Source organism: Sminthopsis crassicaudata, chromosome 3 (genome assembly GCF_048593235.1).
Source record: "Sminthopsis crassicaudata isolate SCR6 chromosome 3, ASM4859323v1, whole genome shotgun sequence".
Lineage (NCBI taxonomy): Eukaryota > Metazoa > Chordata > Mammalia > Dasyuromorphia > Dasyuridae > Sminthopsis > Sminthopsis crassicaudata.
In genome coordinates this window covers 258,801,237-258,821,238 of record NC_133619.1, presented here as the reverse complement: position 1 = coordinate 258,821,238, position 20,002 = coordinate 258,801,237, and the positions used below count along the sequence as shown (strand labels likewise).

At 33.5% G+C, this 20,002-nt stretch overlaps 1 long non-coding RNA gene across 3 annotated transcripts in view; it reads right to left on the bottom strand.

Annotated features, from left to right (window-relative positions):
- The window catches only part of LOC141561234 (uncharacterized), a 39,493-nt gene that overhangs the window by 15,578 nt on the left and 3,913 nt on the right, over window positions 1-20,002 (bottom strand). Inside the window, exons 2-4 of one of the 3 annotated variants that reach the window (XR_012487995.1) lie at window positions 16,754-16,870; window positions 9,131-9,247; window positions 1,567-1,613 (exon numbers count right to left, since the gene is read on the bottom strand). This is a non-coding gene — a long non-coding RNA (uncharacterized LOC141561234). The remainder of the gene's footprint in view (window positions 1-1,566; window positions 1,614-9,130; window positions 9,248-16,753; window positions 16,871-20,002) is intronic. The other 2 variants (XR_012487997.1, XR_012487996.1) reach the window with 2 other exon arrangements.

Below are 20,002 nucleotides of genomic sequence, written 5' to 3'. Positions count from 1 at the left end.
TTTTTATTTATAAAACATATGCATGGGTAATTTTTCAACATTGACCCTTACAAAACTTTCTGTTCCAACTTTTCCCCCTTTCCTCCCCACCCCCTTCCCTAGATGGCAGGTAGACCCATACATGTTAAATATGTTAAAATATATGTTAAATCCAATATATGTATGTAGGTATAGATATAGATATAGATAGATATTTATATACTTGCTGCACAAGAAAAGTAAGATCTTAGAAAGTAAAAAAAAAAAAAAAAAAAAAAAAAAAAAAAAAAAAAAACAGAGGGAAAACAAAAATGCAAGCAAACAACAGAAAGGGTGGAAATGCTATGTTGTGATCCAGACTCAGTTTCCATAGTTCTCTCTCTGGGTGTAGCTGATCTCTTCATTACTGAACAGTTGGAATTGATTTGAATCATCTCATTGTTGAAGATAGACACTTCCATCAGCATTGATCAGCATATAATATTGTTATTGAAGTGTATAATATCTCCTGGTTCTGCTCATTTCACTCAGCATCAGTTAATGTAAGTCTCTCCAGACCTCTCTGAAATCCTCCTGCTGGTCATTTCTTACAGAACAATAATATTCCATAACATTCATGTACCACAATTTGTTCAGCCATTCTCCAATTGATGGGCATCCATTCAGTTTCCAGTTTCTTACCACTACAAAAAGGGCTGCTACAAACATTTTTACACATGTGAGTCCCTTTCCCTTCTTTAAGATCTCTTTTGGATATAAGCCCAGTAGTAACACTGCTGGATAAAAGGGTATGCACAGTTTGATAACTTTTTGAGCATAGTTCCAAATCATTCTCCAGAATGGCTGGATATATTCACAACTCCACCAATAATATATCAGTGTCCCAGTTTTCTCACATCCCCTCCAACATTCATCATTATCTTTTCTTGTCATCTTAGCCAATCTGAGAGGTGTGTAGTAGAATCTCAGAGTTGTCTTAATTTGCATTTCCCTGATCAATAAAGATTTGGCACCTTTTTATATGACTAGAGATTCAATTTCTTCATCTGAAAATTGTTTATATCCTTTGACCATTTATCAATTGGAGAATGGCTTGATTTTTTATACATTTGAGTCAATTCTCTATATATTTTGTAAATGAGGCCTTTAGTTGATAACTTTTTAAAAAAATTTCCCTTCTTCAAAGTCTGGGGTACATTCTCTCACAGTTACATAAGGAAAAGTGGGTTTAGCTTTAGAGAGTTCATATAACAAAGTAGCAAGCTCACAACTCCCAATTATTAGAATTTTTTTCACTCTACATGGATTTCTAATGAAGTTCTGCTAAAGTATGTTTTAATTTTCTGATGGAATCTTTATAAAATTCTAGATACCTTTTGTGAATATGTCTAGTTTGTCCTGGAGTTGCAATCAAGACATATCAATAAGTTACTGCTTTTCTAGGGATATTGCTATCATGTCCATGGGAAATCTAAAATATTTTGATCTTTCAAAGTTCATAAGGTCATTCTCTAGTAGGGGGGGAAAAGGAGGAGACAAAAATTCCTTCTCCTCCCCACCCCTAAGAATTCCCTCTCAGTAACTTACCAAAAGATGCTTTCTTCTCTATTCATTCCAGATTCTAATTCCAGATTCTCAACATAGAGTCAAAGGATGAACAAGACAAAATGCAACAATTAGTTATTTATTTTTTAAAATTGTCTACAAAGTAATCGCACACAGAATCAAAATGAGAAGTTGAAAAAAAAACTATCATGCATTTGCTGAATACAAAAAAGCAGATGGTGCAATTCTATTATTAGACAAAAAGTTAAAATTTACATTATTAACAGATAAAGAATTTAAGGTATTATAAATAATGAAGCAACATTAAAACTAAACATAATTTAATTGCAACAGCAAATAAATTCATAAACCAAACAGCAATTCCTTAATAAATGAAAGTCAGATGGTATCTTCTGAATGAAACATTAAAATTATAGATATTTCTCAGAATGATGTGGCACTTTACAAAAAGAGGCCATGTAGTAAGACACAGAAAAACTGTATTAGAAAAAAAAAAATACTAACCATATCCTGTATAAACAATGGTATTTTAAAATTGTAATTAGTATAAAAAATACAAACCAAATCATCGAAGTGACTATAGGCATAATAATTCAATGATGAGTGGATCAAAGAATAAATCATAGAAATAATCAATATTAATGTAAAAGAATAACAAGATGATGTGTTAAAATTTGGGGGATTTTTTTCAGGAAAAAAAAAAGCACTTCTCTGATTTAAAAAAGAATAAATGAAAAGGCCATGAGACTTTTTTAAAACAAAAAATTGACATAAACAGAAATAATATAATTTTGAAAATTAGGAAACAAAAAGATTTCAGAATTGAAAAAAAAAAAAAAAAGGGGGAACCAAAATGGATGCTTGGAAAAGATGAATAAAACTGAAATCCTTTTAGCCTAAGAGCAGTATAGCCCCTTAGGTCTATCTAGTTCTCTTCCCTTCTGCTTTATGGAGTTTATATTGCCAAAAAATGTCAATAATTCTATCACAATATCTAACGAGTCTCTGGTTAGGAAATTCCTAACATCTAGGTAGACATTTGGTTATTTGCTCTAATATGAATTTTTTTCTTTATTTCTAGTTGAATCCCTTTCTCTTTATGGTTAAAGCAAAAATTAAGGTTATTTGAAACTGCAGCTTGGAAAAATGAAATAAAATGTGTTACAGTATATTAATGAGTAAGAATCAAGGAAAGGGAATTGAAGGAAGAGCAAACCTTTCCTTTGAATTTTCCTCAGTCCTTGAGGAAGTGAGTGCAACCAGTGGCTTCAGCATAATTTTTCTGTTTCAAGATGCCTGCAGGGGCTAATAGTTCCCTATATCTATATCTCCTATGCAATAGTTCAGTTATTCTTCCTTCTTTTGCCTGGTGGCCCTGGGCCACTCATATTTTCAAGCTCAGCTCTTGAGGTGCCCCTTCTTCTCTTTTCTATATACATCTCTTTAAAAATTCAATTCTTTCTTCTAGTTCAACATTTTAGATAGCCCCAAAATATTCTTTAGAATAAGAAGACAATATGTGCATCTATGAATTACAAATGACACACTGCCAACCAGTTCTCAATTTAATATTAAAAAAAAAAAAAAGATTCAGTAAAATAAAGACAGAGAAGAAATGAAAAGAATTATCAGAACCTACTATATGCAGTTTAATATTCACAAAACTAGAATTTAAAATAACTGTAGAAGTTCTTAGAAAAATCTAAAATTATTTAAATTAAAAATATTACTAAGAAAGCAATAAACAATAAGAAAAAATTAATTAGTTATAGGAATCATCAAAGAGAAAAAACATATTTACATCAGAATGATTTTACTGAAGAATATCTATTATTTCTATTAATTTTTTGAGGATTTGGGTCTTTTTGATATTTTTATTTTTTTAATTTACTTATTTTAAATACATATTGCTTTATGAATCATGTTGGGAGAGAGAAATATCAAAAGGGAAAAACAATGGGAGAGAAAAAAAACAAAAAAAAGAAAATTTTTTTTTAAATTTAGTGTTATCAAAGTTGTCCTTTTTGCCTTTGATAATGTTCTCTAGTTCTTCTTTGATCATAAATTCCTTCCTTCTCCAAATATCTAATGGGTGAATTATCCCTTGTTCTCTTAATTTGTTTATGGTATCATCTTTATGCCCAAATCATGTATTCATTTTTACCTTCTTTTGGTATGAGCTGTGAGATGTAAGTCTATGCCAAGTTTCTGACATATTATTTTCTAGTTTTCTCAGCAATTTTTTTCAAATAGTGAGTTCTTATTCCAGAAGCTGCAGATTTGGGGTTTATCAAATGCTAGAATCCTATATCCCTTGATTATTGTCATATATTTAACCTATTCCAGTAATCTATCACTCTATTTCTAGATAGTTCTAAATACTTTGAATTACTGAAGCTTTATAATATAGTTTTAGGTTTGGTACTGCTAGCCACCATCCTTTGAATTTTTTCATTAAACCCCTTGATATTCTTGACCTTTTATTCTTCCAGATAAAGTTTATTTTTTTTCTAGTTCTATTAAATAATGTTTTGGCAGTTTGATTGGTATGGCACTGAACAAGTAGACTGATATAATCAGAATCGTCATTTTTATTATATTAGCTCAGCCCAGTCATGAACAATTAATATTTTTCCAATTGTTTAGGTCTGACTTTATTTGTATGAGAAGTGTTTTGTAATTGTGTTAATATAATTCTTGGGTCTGTCTTGAACTCCCAAGCATTTTATTTTGTGTACAGTAATTTTAAGTGGAATTTCTCTTTCTATCTCTTGTTGATGGGCTTTGCCAGTAATATATAGAAAACCTGATGATTTGTGGAGATTTATTGTTTCCAGTAGATTTTTTGGATGATTTTCTATGATTGTCTAAGTATATCATCATATCATCTGCAAAGAGAGATAGTTTTATTTCCTCATTTCCTATTCTAATTCCTTTTTTTTTTTCTTTTCTTATTGTTAAAGTCAACATTTCTAGTATAATGTTGAATGATAGTGTTAATGGGCATCCTTGTTTCACTCCTGATCTTATTGGGAATGTATCCAGCTTCTCTCCATTACAAATAATACTGGATGTAGGTTTTAGATAGATACTGCTTATTATTTTAAGGAAAGCTTTCTTTATCCTTGTGCTCTCTAGAGTTTTTAATAGAAATGAGCTCTGTATTTTGTCAAAAGCTTATTCTGCATTTATTGAAATTATCATATGATTTCTGTTGGTTTGTTATTGATATGGTCAATTATGGCAATAATTTTCATGATATTGAATCAGCTTTGCATTCCTGATATAAATCTGACATGGTCATAGTGTATTATCCTGCTGATAAGTTACTGTAATTTCTTTGCTAATATTTTATTTAAATTTTTTTGCATCAATATTCATTAGGGAGATTGGTCTGTACTTTTCTTTTTTTGTTTTGGTCCTTCCTGGTTTAGGTACCAATGCCATATTTATGTCATAGAAGGAATTTGGCAGTACTCTGTTTTTAGCCTAGTTTTTCATATAATTTACACATTATTTGAATTAATTGTTCTTTAAGTATTTGGTAGAATTCACTTGTGAATCCATCTGGCCCTGGAGATTTTTTTCTTAGGGAGTCCATAAATTACTTGTTCAATTTCGTTTTTCTAAAATTGAACTATTTAAGTATTTTATTTCATCTTTTGTGAACCTGGGCAATTTATATTTTTGTAAATATTCATACATTTCATTTAGATTGTTATACTTATTACTATAGAGTTTTGCAAAATAGCTCCTTATTATTTCTTTAATTTTTTTTTTTCATTGGTGGTTAAGTTCACCCCTTTCATTTTTGATGCTGGTGATTTGGTTTCTTTGTTTCCTTTTTACTGAACAAATTAAACAATTTAATCTTGTTAGTTTTTTCATAAAAACCACTCTTACGTTTCTTTATTAGTACAATAGTTTTCCTAGCTTCTATTTTACTAATCTCTCCTTTGAGTTTCAACATTTCTAATTTGGCATTTAACTAGGGATTTTTAATTTGTTCTTTTCCAGCTTTTTTTGGTTGCATGCCTAGTTCATTGATCTCTTCTTTATTTTATTAGTGTAGTTGTTTAGAGATATAAAATTTCCCCAAAGAACTGCTTTGGGTTTATCCCATAGATTATAGTATGCTGTTTCATTATTGTCATTCTCTTGGATGAAATTATGGATTTTTTTGTGATTTGTTGTTTGACCCACTCATTTTTTAGAATTAGATTATATAATTTCCAATTGGTTTTTAGTCTATCTCCTCTTATGTGGTCTATCATATCTAGGTTTTCTAGGATTCTATTATCCTTCATTGTTTCTTTCTTGATTATTTTGTGCTTAGATTTGTCTGACTCTGAGAAGGAAAGGTTGAGGTCCTCCACTAATAGAGTTTTGCTGTATATTTTTTTCCTGTAACTGCTTAAAATCTTTTCTAGGAATATAGCTGCTCTACCACTTTGTATATACATGTGTATATATATATATAGTATTGTTACTACTCTTTGTTTAGAGTATCCTTTATCAAGATGTCCTTTCCCTATTTATCTTTTAATAAGATCTCTTCTTCACTTGCTTTATCTGAGATCAGAAGTGCTACACCTGCTTTTTTACTTCAGCTAAAGTATAATAAATTCTATTCCAACCTTTTACCTTGATCTGTGTGTATTTCTCTATGTTGAATGTGTTTCTTGTAAACAACATCTTGAAGGATTCTGTTTTTTAAGCCACTCTGATATTTGCTTCTTTTTTATGGGAGAGTTCATTCCATTCACATTCACATTCACAGATATGATTGCTAGCTCTTTATTTTCCTCCCTCCTATTTCTCCCCTGTATATACTTTTGTTCTCTCGTTTCACTCTTAGAAGTGCTTTTTCTTAACCCTCCTGACATTACCTTATCTTCTACCACCCCTTCCCTCTTCTTGTGTCTTTTTTTCCCTAGTGTTTCTGCCCTCTTTTCTATCCTGCCTCTCCCTTTTCTTTCCTCTTTCTCCTCCTATTTCTTTATAGGGTTAGATAATTTTTTATTCCTAACTGAATGATTAAGTATTCCATCTTAACAACCAAAAATGATGAGATCAAGCTTCAGACAATGCTCTCTCCCTCCCTTCTTTCCCTAAATTGTAATAGGTCTTTTGCAAAACTTCATGTGACCTAATTTGTTCCATTGTGTCTCCCCTTTCCTCAATTTCCAGTACAGAGTTTTTCCCACTCCTTTTTCTTTGATGTCATCACATTAGAGCCCATTCACAACCAGACCCTCTGTCCATGTGATGTCATCCTCTGTCTGTCCCAGTGACAGATACAGTTCTCAAGAGTTATAGACACCATTTTCCCATCTAAAGATATAAACAGTTTAACTTTTAAATAATATGTATATTTCCCCTGTTTTCCTTTTTATGCTTCTCTTGAGTCCTGTGATTGTAGGTTAAATTTTCTGTGTAGTCCTGGTTTTTTCAATAGAAATGATTGAAAGTCTCTTACTTCATTAAAGATCCATCATCTTCCCTGAAAGATGATGTTGAGCATTGTTGATTCTTACTTGTAAGTCTAGATCCTTTGCTTTATTCTAGGCCCTCTGGTCTTTTATTGTAGAAGGTGCCAGATCCTGGGTAATCTTGACTGTTTCTTCTTGATGTTTCAATTGCTGTTGTCTGGCATTTTTTTCTTGAGATTGTAGTTCTGGAATTTCACAACAATGTTCTTTGTGGTTTCCCTTCTGGAATCTCTTTCCATAGGTGATTGATAAATTCTTTTCAATAAGTATTTCCCCTTTGTTTTCCATCAGAGCAGTTTTCCTTAATGATTTCTTGAATAAGGCTCTTTTAAAAATTATGGCCTTCAAGTAGGATGATAATTTTTAAATTGTCATTTCTAGATCTATTTTCTAGGTCAGCTTTTCTTCTAATGAGGTATTTCACATTTTCTTCCATTTTTTCATTCTTTTTAGTATATTGGGCTGATTCTTGTTGTCTCATAGAGTCGTTAGGTTCCATTGTCCTCATTCTAGTTTTCAATGCGTGATTTTCTTCAGTTTCTTCAGATTTTGTATCCCTTTTTCCATCTGTTTAATTTCACTTTTGAAGGTGGTGTTTTCTCCAGTGGATTTCTTTGTATTTGACCAATTGTATTTTTTTAAGGTGTTGTTTTCTTTAAGCAATTTTCTTCCTTTCTTGCATACTTTTCATTTCTTTTCTCATTTTTTCTTCTACCTCACTTATTTGCCTTTCAAAGAAGCTCCTTTGTGTTTGAGACAAATTCATATCACTCTTTGAGATTTCCTCTGTGGGCATTTTATCCTCTTCTGAGTTGGTATCTTGGTCTTCCCTGTTACCATAGTAATCTTCTGTAGTCAAGGGTCTTTTCTGTTTCTTCCTCATTTTCTTTCCTTTTATTTTGATATCTCCTCTCTTTTACTTTTATGGTTGAGTTCTGTCGCAACAGAGGGTACTGTCCCAAGTTTCCTGTGTAGCACTGAGCCTTGGCTTTGAGCACTTGTGTTTGCAGAGGGTAGCTTTGCCTGCTCTTTTCAAGTAACAGCCCGGTTTTCCAGAATTTCCCTTCTGAACTAGGACTGGAGGTTGCCCCACTGCCCTGCTTCTCTACAGAGCCAGAACTGAAAATATTAATTGTTAATTTGTTTCCCCAGAGTCTTTCTAAGCTGGGCTGAATACCCTTTGCACCCCAGTGTGACTGAAATTTCTTGAATTTTTTTCAGTCTATTTTGAGCTGGAGAAATGTTTCATTCCTTCAGACTCTGTACAGAGGCTTAGTTTTCATGTGGTTTTCAAAGGAAACTAGCAAAGTTTGAGCAGCTTCCTGGCTTTACTCCACCATCTTGACTCTATTCCCTTGACTATTAAAGACAGTTAATAATCTGTATTTACAAACATTCCATTAAATTGAGAAATAAAATACTTTACCAAACTTCTTGTTTATGAAACAAATATACTCCTGCTACTTAAACCAAAAAAGAAAAAAGAAATAGAACTACAGACCAATAGAATTAATATGAATTCATGTCAATCAACAGTTTTATACAGTAATAAAAAAAATTGAAATAATAGAATTCTAAATAAGTTCCTTTCAAAATAATTAAAAGTAACTAAAATCTCAGAGTATCAGCTTACAAATACACATTCACAGTTCAATAGACACAATTATAAAATTTTCTTTAATGATGTAAAGAATTAAATTAGTAGAAAAATATTGTGTTCATGTTTTGTTATATAATAACAATATGATAATTCTAATATATAATTAAATATATATTTATATAATAATATATAATATAATAATTCTACCAAATAGATTACTATTCAAATGTATTTTTATAATTGTATTTTGCAAGGAGACATGTGAAAAGGAGACACATTTTACATTGTCAAATGTAAATGTATATTGAAACTGTCATCTTCAGGAAAAAAGAGATTTATTTAAATATAGAGGACAGGTACTATACCTGAGATTTCAATGTTATAGCATGCTCTCTGGTAAGACAATTCCCAGCTTATGTGACTTATCTAGGTTCCAAGGCAAGTTCTTATTTTCTTATTTTGTGTTGCTGCTATTAAATGGTACTAGACTTACAATAATTCTTTTAGAAGCAAAGATAATAATGAAAATAGATTTTCCTCTTCTTTTCTCCCAATTCACTTTCTTTCTTTCACTTTTCTTCTTAATGAAAGCAAATGGTCACTCTTCTCCCTAAAAAAGAACAAATTTAATTCACATACCATGAGCATCTTCAAAACAATGCAGAGAATTTAAGTAAATCTAATTAAGAACCTCTGAATGTAAATGCAAGGAATGAATTATTAAAGGGTAATGTAAATAAAATATAAAAATATTCAATTTATCTAATTAGATTTAATTTATTTAAGTTAATTTAATTAGATTAGCAGAAAAGATATAAAAGATTAAATATAAATAACCATTGAAAAGAAGAAATGAACATTTAAAAAGATTAGGAATAAAGAGGTAATTTTACATCAAACAATGATTGTCAATTTCTAGCTGGTTGGTTTGTACCTTAAAGTAAAAATTATCAAGCATATTAAAGTCTTTTATTTGTTTAAACCAATAAGGGAGAAAGCCATTAAAACTAATTAGAAAAAAAGAAAAGTATTATATTTTTTGGTCTTTGGGTCATTCATAGTATTAAGAAGAAGCATAAAGTTACTTTCTCAAAAGAGGTTGAAGGAAAACAAATCTAAACTCATTGAATATAATTTTTGCAATACTGAATTTTGGATGATCAATTGAGAAGTATGTATTTCATTTAAAAATATTTGAGTGACTTCTTGTCACTCAATAACTTGTGGAACACAAATGCTTTCATAAGTAGACATTTTTTTCACTATTTTGCGAAGGGAAAATATAAAAGTGTAGTTTATTGATTAGATTACATATAAAAGACTAAGCCACAATGGATATAAATTTAGTAATGGTGTCACCTCAGAGTGCTCTGTAAAGTATATATTTAAGAGAGGACTCCAATGTGTAAGGAGGAGGTTGTCATTGTGTGTCTCAGGAGTGACTAAATAGACATCTCTAATTTCTTCTCTCCCTATCTTTCTCCAAAGAAGACTTTTGTAAAGTTCTTGTCGTCTCTCAATTGGAATCCTTCTCTGGGAGGAGATCTCTTTTCTGTAAAATCTTTTCCTCTGTAACGTCTAAACTCAATCCCAGACTAGACTACTCTCCAGACCCAATGCTGCCCTCTTTTATCCTCGTAGAGATTGTAGTGAGAACTCAACGGGGCTTGTGAGAAAATACTTCAACCAATGAACTTGCTCCTTTTAAAGGTTGTGTAAACTCCTTCTCAGAAGTTCAAAAGTGTAAACTCCCCCTAAAGGCCAGAAATAAAGGTGTGAATTCTGAGCTAGAGAATTGCCCAGACAACCTGAGTTCTCACCTTGTAATCCTAACAGACTTTCATTTCTTTCAGAAGGGAAAGCACAAAATTTGTGCCTAAGGCCATTCTACTCTCCTTCGTGAGAGGAGTTATTGGTCTAGAATTATATCTACGTGCTCTCTTCAATAGTATTGCTCATAGGCTCATGATCTAGGGGCTCAATCTGATTTCTTTGTCATTTTAGAAAGGAAAGAGACCTCAAAGCTTAACAGTTTCTCCACCAATACTAATTCCACAATAAACAAAGAGGATGGCAAAGAAATCCATTTATCCATATCATAGCAAAACAGAAATCAGAGAAAGTATACATAGAGAACATAGACCAGACAAAAGAAAGAAGGAGCTCTCCCATTGAAAGTAAGATAACACAACTCAATGAAGATAGCCTAGATCTCACCTAAGAGAAAAAAACTCCTGAAAATCTAGTTGGGGATAAGGAAATGATGGAAACTACCAGTTCTTCTCATGTTTTCCCAGAATTTTTTCCTTTGGACTCTTCTATCTTGCTTCTTGGATCTGGAAGCCAAGCAAGGATACTTGAAGAACCTCAAAAGGGGCCTGGTCCTGAAGTTGCTTTTCACCCACTCCATCCACCCTTCATGTAGAGGGCAGAGAATTCAACTCTACCACTAAGGAGAGAACTTTACACCAGAGTTACAGAAGCATAATGCTCTCAATTTGGAAAAATAAAGTATTATTTAGCTTCTTTGTTGAGGTAGATCATCCACTCTTTATGAATCACAGGGTCATAAGTTGAAAGAGCCAGATTCCTACTTATCCTAAGTCTAAAATCTTTCTATTAGCATGTTGCCAGGCCCTTCTGTCATAAATCTTCTGAATATTCAGTGTAACAAACTTGTTTCTGATTTTTACTTAGAGATTGAATGTCTATAGCCACTTCACTAGCAGCTTTTTATTGACTAAGCAGAACAAAATGTGTATGTATTATGTGTGTGTGTGTATGCATTTGTATATATATACATATGTGTGTGTATGTGTTTATATATCCCCTGTTATAGAGCCTAAAAGCAAACAGATAGTTGAATTCCTTATTTTCTGGTGAAAATCATAATGGTTTTTAGAAAAACTCATTTTTCTTGTACCATACACATTTGAGAGTGCAACTAAAGGCTTCACAATAAAGTTTCTAAGTGAGAAAACTACAACAATATGATGGAAAATGGCACAGAATCAGGAGCTCAGCCTGGAGATGAAATGATAAAGTGAACATGACTAGCCTTGGCTTTTCCCTTAAAATGCAGACTCATGTAGAGGAACTAGGCAATCAAAGCAAGGGACAACATGGGCAATGTGAATTACCAGGATCAGAATGCTCTTATAGCATTATGAATAAAGTCTTTAATGTAAGATAAGAGCCCAATGAAAGTCCAGTATTAGAAGGCTACTGAAGCATGGTAGAAAAATTCCTTAGTCAGAAGCTGAGACCATAGAGAAATAAAGTAGCAAACATGGTTGTTTGTTAGTGAGAAACTCTCTTTAAGATGAATATCCAAATAGAAAGATTAAGAGAAATAAATATGAAGAAGTACAATTTCCTTCCAGGTTGAAATCACATTGGTAGAGTGAACTTCAAGAGTGAAAAGGCTCAGGTGCAGAATGATCTTCTAGAATATAATGGATGAAATCTGAAATAATTGAGAAAACAAAGATTCAAGCTTCTGAGAATATTGATTTATTAAGCAATGAATGCCAATTACATAACAAATTGGATACAAACCTGTTAGCTGGCATTAGATCCCAAATGCCAGGGAAGAGAGATTTTTATGCATTACAAGAAAAAAATTACAGGATATAAATCAAGATCCAAGATTACATGATCTGATTTCTAAGAGGAGGAAAGATTAAAGACATTCTGAGTTGGAAAGGATATGAAATGAAATTCCACCAGAAATTTATCAGAGAATAAACTTAAATCTCAAAATGAAGTCAGTTTTATAAGACTGAGAGTTTCATTCAGACAATTCTCTCAAAGATATGGAGGTTATATAACAGATTAAAGAAAATTCATATTCAGGAACAGAATCCAAAGTGGCTTGGAGGAGAAAATATTATTGGACTGAGCACTTTTTTTTTTTTTTTTTTTTTTTTTTAACATGAAGGTACTAGAAAGAATTATCAATGAGAAGGGGCTGCTTGGGTGGAGTGAGATTCTAAAGATGAGAGACTACAGAAAATGAGCGTACTTTCAAAATGAGGAAGCCTCAGGAGAGAAGTGAACTTTAAGGAAAAGAAGGTTGCTGTAACATGGTGAAAGTCAGTGCCCAAAAAGGAATGAAGGAATTATAATGTTGGGCATGTTTTTTTGTTTTGTTTTGTTTTGTTTTTTAGTTGTTTCAGTAGTGCCCGATTCTTTGTGATCACGTTTAGGGTTTTCTTGGCAAAGATACTGGAGTGATTTGCCATTTCCTTCTCCAGTTTATTTTACAGCTAACAAAATTGAGAGTTAAGTGATTTGCCCAGGGTCACAGAACTAGTAAATATCTAAATTCAGTTCTTCCTGACTTCAGGCCTGCTTCTCTATCCATTGAACACCATGTGTGCTGCTTTAAAATGTATCTTTTAGAAGGTACTGAGAGAAAATATGTCATAGGGAATCAGTGAACTTTCAGGGTAAAGAGAATGCTATGATATAATGGAGAAAAGATTTACAGAAGGATTTGAGCAGAGCTTGTTGGTTTAAAAAATTTTAATTTAAAAAATTAATTTTTAAGAGTCTTTATATTTATTGATATCAATATGTGTCAACTTAATTTCTATTGTTCATTATTTATTTTTCATTATCTGTTATTTTTTAGAGACTTCACGATTGAATTGTTTTAATTCTAGATCATACTATTTCATCTTGATTTTTTCCAGTTTTTTATTACTTCTGATTTTTTGTCTGATAAATTAATAATCTGATAAAAATATAATCCTATTTTTTTTTTTTGCTGACATTATCTGGTGTTTGTTAATCCAGTATTTACTATAATACATATCTACCCAGATAATATAAGATGGATATTGGGCACTCCAAGAACCTGCTTTGGGGAGCCAGGTGAATTGGTGCATGGACATTGCATTGAACTATCAAGTCAATGTGAATGATCTCTTTCTATTTACTGGATAGCCAGAATGTCCAGGATCTTTAAATCCACATGATTAAAACACAGTCACTCACTGCCACCCAATGACATCCAGAGGTTAAAGGATTGTGCAGTGATGGGGAAAGGTTTCAGGATACCATTATGTGGGGCTTAAGGTACTCTTTTTGTCATTTTCAATTCTTGGTGCAGGGAACAGAATGTCTGACCCTGAGAACTTGAGCTATGGAGATCTAGGAGCCAAGGATTACAGCAGGATGTTACAACTAGTCAAGAAGGGATGTCTTGAAGACCCAGGATGCCAGAAGAGAAATAAGGGAGTAATACAGGGTGTTACTTTCCACTGGGGATTTGATGGGACTATAAACTGTATAACAATTGAACTAAACTTTGAATTTAATTCCTTTCCCCTTTTCAAAGACTAAGGTAGATTATGTCCCTGATGTGTTGGAGAAAATTGATTTTCCTTTATTTTTGAAGTAAATATTCCTTTTATAAAAGGTCATTTAATAGCTTAATAAAGCTGGGATGCTTATGATTGGGGAGATAATCAATATGGGACCTAGTAGCTGATCTAGTGGCTGAGACAAGGCACCACTTAGCTCTCTCAAGGTAGGAGAGAGATACCTAAAGGAAGGACAAAATAAGACATCTATCTGGTCTGCAAGCAGTGGAGTAAAAAAAAAAAAAAAATCAATGTCAAACCTTTTCTTAAAATATTCACCTTATAAAAGTATGCAGGTTCCATTTAGTTCCTGATCTTTTCATTCTGGTCTTCCCCTAGATTCATATTTTCTAGTTTTTTTTTTATTTTTATTCTAACCTACTCCCATTTTTACATTGTTGTGACCAAGTATAAACATGTTTCTGGTTTTGTTTTTACTTAGTGTGTAAGTTCATTAGTGAAGAAGCTCCTAATGAGGATTTCCTCTCCCAGTGCATTTCAGCACCTTCTCTTTTCTTGGAAGCAGAAAAGCATAAATGATTTTCCTGAGGAAATATGATCAATATTTGGTAGTTTGGAATTGAACACCTTGGATCTTCTCCAAAGCCAACTCTTTAATTACTATCAAAATTACCTTTCTGAGTAAATTTAGAGGTCTTATCAAATTCTTCAAAACTTACTCTATTTTGGTAACAAATTTATTGATACTGGTGGTCTTTTTGCAAGTACTTTTATCAGCAACCCTTCTAAACATGAAAAAACACTGCTTGTTGCCTATGAAAATATATTATAAATCAAAGAAATTCTTTTTTTACCTCACCCTTGTGAGCCATCCTTTGCTTTAGTTGCAATTCCTTTCTCCCCTCTTGTTTCATTTATGTCAAGAATTGTAATACTGATATGATTCAGTTCTTTAAGGAGCATGTGCACTAATTGGTCATTGGGCGAGGTTATATATTTAATGCACAAAAGTTACAGATGATCTAAAATCTGTGTGATTCTTAGACACATTGTAATGCCCAGGTATATATGGAGTTGTAATTCACTATACATTTCCTCACACTTCTCATGTGGCATGTGTACACATTCAGTCTCTACCTTTGTTTGTTAATTTCAACCTGTTCTCATACTGGCAGGTCTAGGTTTCCTATGATAGAACATAATCATATGATGACACATATTATTTTGGGGATTAAGAAAAACGTTATATGGGGAAATGCTAGTCATCACTTTAATTTCTGAGCCCCTTGTTGATGTGTTTTGATTTGTACAAACCACATACTAGTAATAATAATAACACTTTTAGATCTTAAACATAAGCGTTTAATAACACCAAAACAAAATAAATAATACAATAGATATTCATAGATTCACAAATATATTCATATATTTCTAATAAGTAATAAAATTCATTATAATATTCACACTTAAACCTGAGTCATACTTTCTCAATAATATATTTGATATACTTGGTGGTGAACGGGTACATACTTACAAAAACAAGCCAGGGAAGCACTTAAAATCCATAAAATCAAAGTAATCCATGTGGTCCTTTGAATTAAAATATTGTTGGTCTGTTTAAGTTCATTTGAATACAAACTGCTTCTCTGATAACTGCCTTTCTGCTGATTCTCACTACTTTTCAGCTTATTAAGTACTCTTCTATATTTAAATCAATGTTGTATTTACAAGTCCTTTACATTAATTCTCAGCTTTAAAATGGCATTGAAAAATTGGGAAAATTTTAATTTAGAAATTCCCTTTAAGTCATAAAACTGAAAAATTCATCATTATGGTAATTGCAAGATTATTGTTGTTGTTCATCCTTCATTTTTGAAAAAGACCAATGATATCACAGGATTATGTCTTGATTTGTGTGAGAATTGGTTGTGAATTGTTTGCAGAGTTCCACAAAGTCATCAGTCTCTCTCTCTCTCTTCCTAAATCATTGAAGTCCAGGGGAAGGACAAAAGAAAAAAGAACTAAGGATGGCTTATGATACAATGAATGATTTCAGTGTCTTTGATGTCTGATGGAGCTCTAAGTGCTCCAGAGAACCTACTCCGACTTCCTTCATAGCACATTCCCTAATTCATCTTCTGGGTTGAGGTTTATTGTTTAACCTTGACCTGGTTTACTCTATCTACTGAGATAGTTTTACTAGGATATGGCCACTGCATATGCTGTAGCTTCTTGGAGCCAGAGGTAAGAGTTGAGTGCCAAGTAGACACTAAAAGTGGATGAAAAGTGTGGAGAAGATTTTAGCAAACTTTTACACCAGAGGAATTAGTCCTCCTTGAACACCCTATATGCCCCATTACCAACTATTCACTCAACCAAATTCTATCAAACAAGTTCACAGTATCATAGCTGAAGTTTATTTAACTGGGCAAGCAAGGATCCTTCTTTATATAGTTGTCTTGCAATCTGCAAAGCAGCAACAAAACTTCCCTTTCCACTTTTTGGTTTTCCCTATCATACTAGAGAGGGCAGAAAAAAAAATAAAAGGCAATTTGGGGAAGCTTTATATCTTCTATCTCTTGGGAATGCTAAAGAGCCATAGCTAGAATTTCTATCTTTTATTTAGGCAATTAAGAAATAGAAATCAGAAAGGCGGAGCCAAGATGGCGGAGAAGAAACACACGACTCTGTGAACGTCCTCACTCCCTCACAACCAATTAGATAAAATAAGCCTCAGAATAAGCCCAGGACTGATAGATACCACAAGGACTGGAAGCACGACTTACCAGCTGAAGAGAATCTGGAGTTTCAACAGAAAAGGTCAGTTCCCAGGGGAGGAAGAAGAGAGGCCAGCACAGACGGCTGGGTGCTAGCATACTCTGCCGATCGCGCTGGGAAGGGCTCTGGGATCAGAGAAGACACTGAGATAAAGGAATCTGGCACAGGCTATTAGCTCTTCTCTGCTAATTATTTAGCAGTTCAGAAGAGAAAGCTAAAATACCTTAAAAACTCAGATAGATTAGATTTTTTAGGACCCTGGGGGTGACTCAGCAGATCTTGGCACCAGGGGGTGTGGCCTCAGCTACCTCCTGAGAATAGTTAAGAGATTGATAAGTGGGTGGATACGGCCCAAGGCAACACACACTGCCTAGTTTAGCTGGAGGGAGTGGAACTCAGCTCCAGGAAGTCCCAGAGAAGCTGAACCTTTGAACTAGGGACCACGGTTTCTGGCAGACACTTCCAGTTTGAGCACAGGGTTTTTTCACGTCACCTGCTGCAGACATCCACGCCCCACCGGGACGCATAGGCTGGGCTTTGTGCTGCCTTTACTGTTCAGTCTCAACCTCAGGGACACAGCAGTGCTGATCACCTCTGAGGCACTTCCAGGGAGGGGGTGGAGAACTCTCTCCCAGAGCTCTCTCTTACCTCAGGCTCAGGAGCCGCTGCATCCATCTGGTCTGGGAGGAAGCTGGTAAAGAAGTAAATAAATAATTTCCTACCCCAGGGACAGACCCCAAAAGATTTTTAAAATATGAACAAAAAAGCCAGAAAAACTATAGATTCCTTCTACACAGAGAAAGAGCGGGTATCCAACCCCGAGGAAGTTAACAGCAGAGAGTCAGCAGATAACAACCCAAAGGGGAACGATTCCTGCCCCCCATCACATAACTCTCTCCTAGAAGAGCTCTTAAAAAATTGAGGGAGTTTGAAGAAAAATGGGGAAAGGAAAGGGAAGCTATGATAGAGAATAACAACGTCCTGAAATTGGAGTTGGAAAAAATAAAGAATTCACAGGAGATGAAGGGAAACAAAATTTATTAATTAGAAAAGGTTAAAAAAAACACAGGAAAGTAGGATTTCTGAATTGGAAAAAGAAAATAATTCTCAAAAAAAAAATTTAGGGAAATGGAAAAAAATTCAATAGAGCAAAATAATTCATTTAAAAATGAAATTGGGCATTTACAAAAAGAACTAAAAACTGTGAAAGAAGAAAATAACTCCTTAAAAGTCAGGATGGAACAAATAGAAATGAATGATTCACAGAGAACCCAAGAATCAGTCAAACAAAACAAAAAAAATGAGAAGCTGGAGAACAACGTCAAATACTTACTGGGAAAATCTATAGACCTGGAAAATAGATCTAGGAGAGATAATCTGCGGATCATTGGACTTCCAGAAAACTATGACCAAAAAAAGAGCCTAGATTCTATTTTACAGGAAATTATCAAAGAGAACTGTCCAGAGATAATAGAAACAGAGGGGAAAGTAGATGTTGAAAGAATTCATCGAACTCCTTCTGAAATAGACCCTAAAAAAAGAACACCATGGAATATTGTGGCTAAGCTGCAGAATTACCACACAAAGGAGAAAATCCTGCAAGCAGCTAGAAAAAAACAATTTAAATACCAAGGTGCCACAATAAGGGTCACCCAAGATCTGGCTGCCTCCACATTAAAAGATAGAAGGGCCTGGAACCTGATATTCTGTAAGGCAAAAGATCAAGGACTGCAACCAAGAATGAACTACCCAGCTAAGTTTAGCATCTTTTTCCATGGAAGAAATAGAAATCAGAGCCTTTGCAGGTTAATATTCATGCTGAAGAATTAATCAAACAGCTCTTAAGAAGCTGCTTTTCACTTGCTTATGAATCTTCTAACTATTCTTCAGTCTGCAAAAATTGACTAAGTGCCTATTACGAATCAGACATGATGCTAAAAGCTCTGGGGATACAAAAAAGGCAGAAGATAACTTCTATCCTCAAGGACTTTATGATCTAAAGGGGAGAAAACATGTAAACAGTCTAGGTAGGAAATAATTAACAGAGAAAAGGCTCTAGAAATAAGAGGAGTTAAGGAAAGCTACCAGTAAAAAATGGAAATTTAATTGGGAATTAAAGGAAATTGGTAAATTAATAAGCAGAGCCAACATACTATATGATTATGTAGAGAAAAAGCCCAGAACCAAGAAATTCATGGAACAGCCAGAAGACCAGGATCACTGAATCAAAGAGTACTTGTAGGAGAGTAAGACTGGATAGAAAGGGATAGAAAGGGATAGAAAGTTTTTAAGCTTGGAAAGTCAGACAGAGCATTTTGTATGCAACCCATATTCCCAAACCACTGGTGTATATGAATGTCCTGGCCTATTTGAGGTAGAATTGGTGAGAATGGTAGAATTGTAGACTTCTTCGAAATTAGTTGAATTTTCCATCAACTGTGATGCTTCTTGCTTGTACCTTCAAGAAGAAATATGGTAGAGATCCATTCCACTTCAGGTACTAAAAGGAAATATATAAGAGATGACAGTCTCCATTTAAGACCTAGAATATTCTTCTTTTTTTAAGCTCAGTCATCTTGCTCCCAATAGGAGACCTCCATTGTTTTTCACTAGCTTATATTCTCTGATTTTTGTTTTGTTATATTTTGGATAAATTGGCTTCTTTACTATTTGCTAAGTGTATTCATTGTGGAACTGGAATTTTGGGGATTTTGTGGGAAAGGAATAAAGTCTTGGGTACAGAGATTGGGGAACTCTTTTCCTCCTCCATAATGACATAGCAATCAGAAGTTACTTTGAACCTGATTATACTCCTACACTAACATTTAAGGAAGCAGATAAAGTTCTGGCCTGGTACTCCCTTTCACTGAGTAAAGCATTGGTGACCTATGACTTCAACTTTCAGCTTCTTAGGGAGGTTTTAAAATCTCCCTTGGAAAAAGTTTTGGTAATTTTGAGCAGAGAATAAATCCAAAAACTTGAAATAATTTTACAAAAAATTTTTATTAAATCATTTGACAAAGGTGAGAACCAGAAAAAAAAAAAATGTGATTGCCTCTTTGAGTCTTCTAAAACTATTTTGTGTAGAATTCAGACATGGGTATAAGGATATTTACCTGATTAGCCACAAGTTGGCAATAGGGCAGTTTGGTCAGGGTAAGCTTAAATATCCAAATTTGAGGAACCCAAAACAGAAGTTTTGTGTGGACCCAAAACAAGACTGTGTGGGATCTAAGTATTCCCTGCAGCCACCTGGT